Source organism: Aptenodytes forsteri, unplaced genomic scaffold, assembly GCF_000699145.1.
Source record: "Aptenodytes forsteri isolate BGI_AS27 unplaced genomic scaffold, ASM69914v1 Scaffold57, whole genome shotgun sequence".
In the NCBI taxonomy this organism is placed as follows: Eukaryota; Metazoa; Chordata; class Aves; order Sphenisciformes; family Spheniscidae; genus Aptenodytes; species Aptenodytes forsteri.
In genome coordinates, this window is record NW_008796220.1 from 118,276 (window position 1) to 126,874 (window position 8,599).

Genomic DNA, 8,599 nt, shown 5'->3' on the forward strand with positions numbered 1-8,599 from the left:
CGGAGTTGGAACGGCAAATCCGCTAACGGCCAACTATTCCTCCGAGCGCGGCTGATGCTTCCCCGTCAATTGTGCGGTTGCCCCAGGTTTCCTTCCCTGCTCGCCGTGTGCGGTGCCATACGGTAGATGCAGACCTAATTGTTTGCCCTGCGGCCCCTGCAGACAGGATACAAGTCCAGTGCCAGGTGTTGAATTATTTTCCTGCGTGGTGGTATAGTGCATGGGAATTGTTGATAACGTTAACAATACAGCAAAGGAAAAGTGGGAGAGGAGGAGGACAATTAAGCAGCCTTTGAAAGCCCTGGGGACATGTAAAATACCCTCCCTCTATTCATGTGTCACCACGTCCAAGTTCTTAAGTATAGAAACGCGGGTGTCATTACTAGATGAATCCCTCTTACAGCCTGAAACCTTTCAGCGAGACCTAGTCTGTATTGTGGTACCATTCATCCCGCTGGCTTAGTGGAGTTAAAATTGATTTAGCCCAGGAGGACGTCAAGATGGATCATCTTCCCAGGGAACAGCTCCATATCCCCGCTATGTTTTGGTAGCGCTGGGGGCTGAGTTAGGGTTGGGGTCTCAGCCTGCTGGCCCAAAGGGCTCTCAGTGAAAGGCAGGGGGGGTAAGGTGACTGCAACAAAGAGGTCGGGAGCTTGGGGTAGGAGAAGTTTTGTGGGAAAAGCAGACCTAGGATGTAGGGGATCTGGGGTCAGGCCCTGGCTCCAGACTCACTTTATGATGCTGAGAAAGTCACTGTCCCTCTTCACTCCTGAATGACTCTAGAAATAGTCAGATTTTTAGGGTTGAAACTGTGGTGGGTTGAAACTGGTAGTTTGAAACAGTGGGATTTTAGGGTTGAAACAGTGATATAGCACCATATAGCGCCATATAGCACCCAGCCATGCATGCAGGGAACTTGTCGCCACCCTAGATGTTGTTACATGGCAGCATCTTGCAGGTCTTTCAACAGAGTACTAAGGGTTGATTTGCAGAAGAATAAGGCCCTTTCTCCTGGGCTCCTGAGCTCTCCAGGGCTCAGGGTGAGCCTTTAGCCATGTTTCCAGGCCTGCACACAGCCCTCGCAGAGCTGGCTCTGCCACCAACCTTCCTCACAGCACCAAGGTCCTGCACTCTCCAAGAGGCCACTCTGTCTCAGCAAGTTGAGGCCCCTCGCGCTCGCTGCCATGATGACACTTTCCTGTTGTGCAGCACGCAAATCCCAGCGCAAATCACCGGCACTTCTGATTAGGAACTGTTTTGTCAGCATTTGGCACTGGCCCAGCAAAAGTGACACCAATTATTTGTGTCAGCTCCCCTCTGAAAGCAGGAGATATATGAAATCTCGCCCCGAGACAATCCATCACGGTTTGCAATGGGATTTGGGACCTGTCACCCTGATGGGGTATTGACTGAGTGTGGCTTCTTTCAGGACAGAGAGGTTATGGAGAGCATTATATCATCCCCAGCAAGGCATCGCGGATTGAAACTGAAAAATGAGCCTCAGAGTCTCTCAACTTGGGTAAATGGTCCAACGAGAGCAACTGAATTGAATTCGGGCAGCTTCTGGTTTATATTTACCTGAGGAGTTTTAATAACTGATGCATGATTAAATGGCAAATGTTTGTTTTAAAGCAAGCTGGGACCAGGCCTTATTTGTCTGTTTGTTTTAACATCAGTTTAGGTTGATGTTAAACGCTTTCCACCAGGGTACGTGGTGAGCTCTTGCTTTGCTCAAGGACCATTGGATTTTCCAAATAGTCCTTTTTTTTGTTTGTTTTCTGGCTGGAAGCAGCTGGGGTTTTGTGCTGATATGAGGCTTTGCTTGCAGATGGGATGGGAAATGGTGGGCGCTCAACTTGGAAGACAGGAATTGGGTTCTGCCTGGGGTTGTTTTGGGAAAGTCACATTGCATCCATGGTTCCTTAGTGCCTCCTTGCAGCCTAATGAAAAGAATATTAAACATCTTGAGTTACTGTTTAAAGATCCCTACAGCAGCTAGAGGTTAAACACAAAGTTACAGCAATGGCTCAGAAAGACCATGATCTCTAGCTTGGTTGCAGCTGGGTTTACTGGGGAGTGTCCTGTACGCTGCTCACTTCTTATACGCTCTTCCTTAAAATTGCTAAACGTTGCATAGACATGGTAAGGGCTAGAAGGACCTCTGGCCAGACCCTGTAAGAAATGGTCCCTCATACAGTTGTCATTACTATTTGGTAAAACATACCCATTCCTGTTTTGCAGTGGTTGTTGCTTTCTATGTTTCCCCAAGATGAAGTTTGCTGCGTGCATCTTTAACACATGATATCGTGTGCTGATCTTTCCCTTTATGGGCCACTGTCTCCCTGCGGCTCTGCTCATCCCACAGCTCATGTCAGCTCTGTCCTGGGCCTTATTCCTCACATTTTGGTGTCTGCAGCTCCACTTTTCTGCTAAAGGACCACCTTGGATGAGTGCAGGACACCTGCTATGGGCCATCCCTTTTCCTCTTTCTTCATAGCCTCATGCTGGGATAGTCTAGGGTGAGGATTTGCAGATCTCATCCACAGGTGCAGGAATGATTAGCACAACCCATGTCCTGAGAGTTAAATCTAGAAACTCAAGACGAGGAAACAATGGTCTTCTACTTCTGTTAGAAACTTGCCATCATCACCAGGAAACAATCCCCAGGTAACTCACCTCCTAACCTCACCAGCACCCATCTCCCAGCCCACCCAAACCCAGAGCAACTAGAATTAAGGAGCCCGGGTGCTGCTAGGCGGAAACCTGTCCCTTGCAACTGCACTAGGTATTGAATGAACGCCCACATCCGCACTCACGCATTAAAACTATTGACAAACAAAAGCACACAGCAAAGCATTGAAGAGGGGAAGAATCAGACCAGGAGGTGTGCTTATAGAGCAGGTTAAAAGTGCATTTTCCCACTATTCAGAATATTTATTCTGATTGTTTTATTATTGTCCTTCGCCACACCACCAGGAATAGATGCTCTGCTCATGGAGGAGAACAGTAACGTAATAATACAACCTCTGAGGTTTCCATTTCCTCAGCACCATGGCTACATTTGACCTGCAAATTTTGAGCCTTCTCCTGACCAAAGGGCAAGTTCAGCCTGGTGCAGTGGTTATGGGCTTTCTCAGTGTGTGCAGAGAACCATGGGGTGCTTCCTGCATCCCAGCATGCAAGGAAGCCAGAAAATCTATGTTTCTCAATCAGACAGCTTCAAAAATCACCCCAGATCCCAGTGCCAGTCAGAGCTGGAGTGATCCAGACACACTGCATCCCAAACCTTTGGGAGAAGCACTTCACACTCACCGTCTCTGCACTGACCTTCATCAAGAACAGCTCTCCCTTGGGTGCGCCAGTGTTGAGTTGCCCTTTTCTGATAATTCACTCACCCCATTTCTTGCCACCCATCAGCTTTCCTCTCTTTCCTTGTCTTTTTGGGCTGACTCACTCCCAGGTTATGCCATGGCCAGTACAATCCCTTTGGCTTTCTTGAGAAAATATGCGTGTGGTCTCTCGTGTGAGTGCAGAGTTTTTTATCAGAGGACAGGAGTCCAGGGGTCGAGAGATTTAGGCATCTCAAAGGCCACTGTTTCCCACCTTGGGACTGACTCTTGGCCACAGCCAAGCACAGATCCCAGCAGGAGAAGAGAAGAGGGATTCCCGAGGGAAGACACTAAGATGCGTTGAGGACACCGGTAATGGTGGGGGATCTGCAGTTCTGCCCTTTCACGGCCAAGAAGGATGTTGGTTGAGTCTGATACATCGCTCCTCCTGCCTTTCCCCAGCCCCAAATGATGAGTCCGTGTCCAAATCACACGCAATTTCCACCAAATGCAGAAGACCCACCTACCGCAGAGATCCCACTCAGCAACCAGCTAACCATTGCTTTACCAGCTAACTCATGGAAGGATGCTAAAGTCAGGGCTCTAGCAGGATTTCTAGTCCAACTGGGTTTCCCTGGATCATTCATTAATTTTCAAAGGAAAATAAATCCTTTCACCTGTGAAAATGCTGCAGTGACTGTCAGCAGAACTGTTCATTCATGCTAGAAAGGCATATGGGATATTTTAAGTAAGGGGGAGTGTTTTTCTTCTTTGCCTTTTGCTTTAAGTATACCACATACTCTTTCTCTATTTTGGGAGTGCAGAATTAAATCCTAATTAAAGGCTGTAAAAACGCAGTGAATCTGAGAGGCCACGAACAGATACATATTATTGCCCCTTTCATAGATCATATGAGCACTGTGGTGACATAATAAATAATCCACCCAAAGTTTTTAAAGGTAAAACCCAGCAAATCGTTAATAATGTCTCTGGTACCATATATCAAACTGAAGCCTTCCTCTTACAGCTGATCCTCAGCTATTCCCAGCTGCCTTTTTGCGTTGCTGTGTACATTTCTACCTCCCTTTGCATTGCTCTTTCTTCCTGTCTTCCCTGCTACCATATTTCTGTGCTTTGTCCACCTGCATTTGTTTCTGCAGTTCACTGAATGCAGGTATGAATAACCCAAGAAAACACACATGACGCTGTTTAAACCCATTTGCTCAGGAGGTTTAAAACTTGCCCAGACAAGAGAAGACTGGCAGAAACTGTTTTTCAGGGTAGGGAATGGAACTGGATGATAATACGGTAGTCTCATTTGTTTCTGGCACACATGATTTGTTTACGCTGCTGCCTGTAATGGTGGAGCATTTCGCTCTGTGCAATTTTTGTTGTCTTGTCACCCTCTCTTTTTTGCTTTTTGTTTAATCCACTTAACCTGCTTCACTATCTCTCTCTGTCTCTCAGTGAGTCCATTTCTGAAGGGTTGGGATACGATCTGTCATTAATCTTTACTTGTTCATGCTTGGTGTAGCTGAGTTCTTCTGAGTTGCTGGGCTTCTTGGGGTTATCATAATTAGTATATCTAAGGGTTTGATTTCAGTGCCATCACTTATCACCCTAAGATACTATTGTTAAGCATCATGAATTCGGTAGCAGGAATTCCTCCAGTGATGCCTCATTCCAGCTGCCTGATTGCTCTTCTGTCCCATGACGTGGGGTTTTATCTTACTTCTTTTTAGTCATTGAGGGAAGACTGGTCACATAGGTCTCACAGAGGAGGAAGGGACAGCAAACACAGGTCTTGTGCTGGGTTGTCCCACCTGGAAGACACACCACTAGGTGCCAGATCAAAATAAATCACCTTTTTCCTGGAGAAGGCAAGAATAGCAGGGAGCTCAACCCAGTGGCCAAACTTCATTTTCTATGCTTGGATATTTATTTTTTTAATAGATCTGGGAGTTACTGCAGCTGTTAAAACTTTCCTGGTACAATACAGTTCTCTGCCGGTGCTCTGGGATGCACTAGCACAGTAAAGGTAAAATTTCTCACTATGTGAGTACCTGACTTCTCTCCCTAATGCTTAGGGCAGGATTCACCTCACTTCGCTTTACAGATATCTTCAGCTTGTGGGCACCTGCAGGTGTCCCCACACACACTATCTGTCTAAACGCCTGTTACAGACAGCAAGGAGTGGTGGCTCAATCAGTTGCTCATGCATAGGTGTCTAGTGCTACCTGAGATGCTCTTTGGTGTCTGTCCTGGTTTCGGCAGAGCTACCCACATGCAGCTGGCAAATGTGATCCAGTCAATGGAGTTTAGACAAATATTCAGGAGAGGAATTGTCAATGTTTGCTTTAGGTTGAGCTCAGCAGCTCTCCAGGCTCTGCTGTCTGCACTGACTAAACCTCCTTTGACTATAGTGTCATCTCATTCCCACAGAGGCACCTGCGTTTAGATACCCATGATCTGGAACTGAGCCCCATTCACTTGCTCACATGCCCACAAGCATGAAGTGCCATCTGAAATGTCCAAATTAACCCCTTCTGGCTCCCACCTCCTGCTCCAGAGGAGAATGTCTTGCAGAGGTCCTGAATCCTATCTGTCAGTCCTGCGTGGATATCTCAGAGACCAAGAAGTGATTCATGGCACTGAAATCAAACCCTTTCTGTATCATGAGAAAGTCTGCTCTGCATCATGTCCATAATGAGACACCAAGTTAAGTCAAACTGGGATGCAATTTCTTAGTCTTCACATGAGACTTCAGTTGCCTTTGTAGTGGTCCTTATGTCTACCTCCTCAGTGTTTCATTGCCACAGGAAAGTCCGATCCACTGAATACCATGGGACTCTTGAGTACTTGCTGTAGCAATTTCTGTGGCCACCTGAGAAGGTAATGAAAAATTTGGATGAGGTACCTGTGTTCAGAAAAATATGTAGTGTCCCAAGTCCTACTAACTTTTGTGGGACTTAGGCTCCTATACGTGTTTCTGAATGTAGCCGTAGAGCTACCTGGCCAGGGAAAGGCTGGTTATTCCACATACCCCCTTTATTTTCAGTGGAAAGACACCACTGATGCTCAGCATGATACTTGTCTCAAAGAACATCATAAGCTTACAAATACAGTTTCCATTGGGCTAACACCTAGCGTATTCTACTTGGTGACTATTCACAGTAACCAGAAAAAGGTGCAGGAAGCAAAGCTAGCACTTCCACCGCAAAAATCTGAGTCCTGCCTAGTTCTGCTAAGCAAGTTGCTTCTCCATCAGGGATGAAGAGAATTAGTGGGTCCGACTCTTCAAAAAAATGGTGTTCTGGATTTCCTGAGCTTAGCAAGGGCTCTGCGCTATCCATCTCTCTTAGGGTGTCGTAGTGCTGCAAACCTTTAGAGTAGTTAATTTCTAAAAGCAAGAGCTATGTGCTGGGAAGACCTTGTAATGGAGGTTTTGAAAATCTTATAGGGATGTATATGGGAGTGCCAAGAACAGCAGCACTGAAATGTTTCCCTGTTTCTGGATGCCTCATCTTACCATTGTGGAGAAACTTGCTTCTGTGTTTGAATGCCCATCTGACTTGCTGTCCCCACTTATAACTGCTGTATCTACCCATGCTCACAACTAGCTTGGAAACCGTCAGCAGGCACGTCTCCTTCTTTGGGTGGTAACTGCCTGAACATCCCATTTTCAGTTGTGATGAGTAGCCTGCTTTTGTAGCACAGGTTGCAGAAGAAAACTTACCATGTCTTTATTGAGTTGGAAAATCCTGGCAAAAAGTCCTGCTACATGTAAACAGGCCACTGGTGCCAGCATGATACTGGTTATAATTCAGGTGGAAATTGTATCTTTCTTTCTGTTAGCATTGAAACAACCCCAGATCAAACTAATTTCTGTAATACTCTTGTCTTCTAATGCCTCTCAGCAAAAATTTTTGTGTTTCTTTAATGTTTTCTACAGAGGAGAACTTACCTCCTGGGGTGCTATTGTCGGGATGTTGCTTGTTTCATAGTCAGGCTAATTGAAAATTTTTGTGTCCAGAAAAAGGATTTAAAGGTATCAAAAAGCTTCAAGCAGAGATCACATCAATTGTCTGTTCCACCTGCTCTAATAACATTTAACAAGCTCATGTCTTGGGTGGTGAATTTTTAATGCCCTAATGATAGTGTCCTCTCTGGAAACTCTTTTACAACCTCACCAATTTCCTTAGGATAATTGTCACTCCAGTATTCAAGCTACATTGCTCGTGCAGCCTGAGCCCACAGTAGCGGTCAGCAGAGATAAAAAGGGACAAAGATTTGGGTGCCTCCATCAGTATTTCTCACATTGACTCATAAATAAGAAATCTAGAAAACTTTTGGCCTCACACAGGACAAAAGCACATAAATGGCTGAAAACCATTACTTACATCAAAATTTAAATCTGTGTAGTTCATACCTAAGTGTTATTCTTTTTTTTTTTTAATGTATTTATTTGTTTTGGTATGCTGTCATTTATGAGTCCACCTTCTGCTCTTGAACTTTCTCCCTGTGCATTTCATTTCTGATCCTCCAAACACTCAGTTTGCAGCCACCTATCTCTGGATGCACCAGACGCTCTTTATTCCCATCAGTCCAGTCCTCACAGCGTATAAATTTCTCCGTTTCTGGACATGTTTGGAGCTGCCTAAGTCTCAACAGTGATGATCAGTGAGGAGCTTACTCACATCTAAACCCTGTTGGGATTCACCAGCTGAGCATGTCCTTACCTGCTTAGCTTTGGGGACTGATCCAGTGAGTGTATTCAGAAGATGCCAACCTGTTCCTTGCATAAATTGTAGCAGTAGGTGGAAGTAACCTCTCGCCTGTTTAGCGGTAAGACCCTCTCTCCTAACTTTCAGGAGACTCTCGTTCAAATAACTCCATATGGAGCTTGAACCTACATTTCCCACGTTATAGGAAAGGGCACTATTCCATAGGTACTCTGATACTCCGCACTGTTTCTTTTCCATTAAAGCTACCCAACAGTGTATAGCAATGACCGCATAGTTCAGCAGTAAATGCATTGCCCTGAAAGACCGCGTTCTCCCCATTGATATGTTCATCGCTCTCTACAACCACCTGAAAGGAGGTTGTAGCGAGGTGGGTGTTGGTCTCTTCTCCCAAGGAACAAGCAACAGGACAAGAGGAAACAGCCTCAAGTTGCGCCAGGGGAGGTTTAGATTGGATGTAAGGAAAAATTTCTTTACTGAAGGAGTGGTTAAAGATTAGACCAGGTTGCCCAGGGAAGTGGTTGAGTC